This window comes from Octodon degus, unplaced genomic scaffold, assembly GCF_000260255.1.
Source record: "Octodon degus isolate 3935 unplaced genomic scaffold, OctDeg1.0 scaffold00109, whole genome shotgun sequence".
Lineage (NCBI taxonomy): Eukaryota > Metazoa > Chordata > Mammalia > Rodentia > Octodontidae > Octodon > Octodon degus.
Window position 1 is genome coordinate 4,345,567 of NW_004524685.1, and position 1,412 is coordinate 4,346,978.

Sequence of the window (1,412 nt, forward strand, 5' to 3'; positions counted from 1 at the left end):
TAAAACTGTAACAATGCTCAAACATTACTTTCAAAAGCATTATTTTTAATCTCTTCAGAGTTTCCTACTATTATAGTTTAGATATAAAATGGCCCCTCAAAGTTCTTGGTGTTCAGAGGTGGGGCTTTTGGAGTGTGAGCAGATCCTGAGGGCTCTGCCTTTGTTAGTGAATAATCCATTGATTAGATCACAATTTTATGGTGTTCACTGATAAGATCATGACTTGGGTGGGTCAAATAGCTCAGTGGATTAAAGCACCTGTTTAGGCAGATTCAATGGCTGGGGTTAGATCCCCTGCATGCCCTGCCGGCCCTGCCCCAGGGGCGCACTGAGATGGCGATTGAGACTGGGCACAGTGGTGCAAACCTGTAATCCCAGCTCTTGGAATCCCAGCTCTTGGGAGGCTGAACACAGGTGAATCACTGAGTCTGATCTACCTAGTGAGAACCTGTAGATCCTGTAGACCCTTACTAAAATAAAAATAAAAAATAAAATATCATGACTTGATGGAAATTCAGGAGGTGTGCACTTGTAGGAAGTAGGTCATGGAGGCATGGTTTTGAGGACTGTGTCCTGTCCCTGGCTGCTTCATCTCCTGCTCTATCCTCCACCCTCTTCTTATAGCTGCCATGAGGTCAGTAGCTGTCCATTGCTGCGCCATTCTGCCAGGAGGGTTCTGTCTCCCTGTGAACCTAAAAGCAATGGAAGTGACTGGCACTTGAGTGAAATCTCTGGAACCCTGAGCCAAAGAGAACCTTCCACCTTTAGGATGACTTTGTTGTTATGTTGTCATTCCAGGGCAAAGCTGACTTGCTACACCCATATATGGATGTAGTGTCATGATTTATTTAACTACTTCCTTAATTTAGGGCTCTCTGGTTGGTCCCAATAAACACTTCACAGAAGAAGTACAAATGGCCAATAAATACATGAAGAAATGCTCTGCACTGCCAGGCACTAGTAATGAAAATTAAAACAACAGTGAGATTCCGTTTTACCCCTGAAAGAATGGCTAATATAGGGAATGGAACTCCGAACATGAAAGAAACCTGGATAAGTTCATGTTCTCTAAAACTGAAGGATGAATTTTAGAAATAAACAGAGGTTAAGGGCAGAATATACTTGTTGGGGGAAAGGACGTTCCTGTCCTAGAGAGGGACAGAAAGGTAGCCCAAGTGGGTTGCTCAGGAAAAATGTCTCTTCCAGGGATTTTTATACAGTAAAACCATGTGATGAGGCAGATCTAAGGTGGAGAACATGGAAACTTGCTTAGGTGGGCAAGAGGTGGGAAAAAACTATGGTCAACCAGGGGCTAGTGAGATGGCTCAGTGGTCTAAAGCACCTACTTAGAACAAGCTTAGCAAACACAGGGACCGCAGTTCAATCCCCCAGCACCACATGCCAGCCAAACC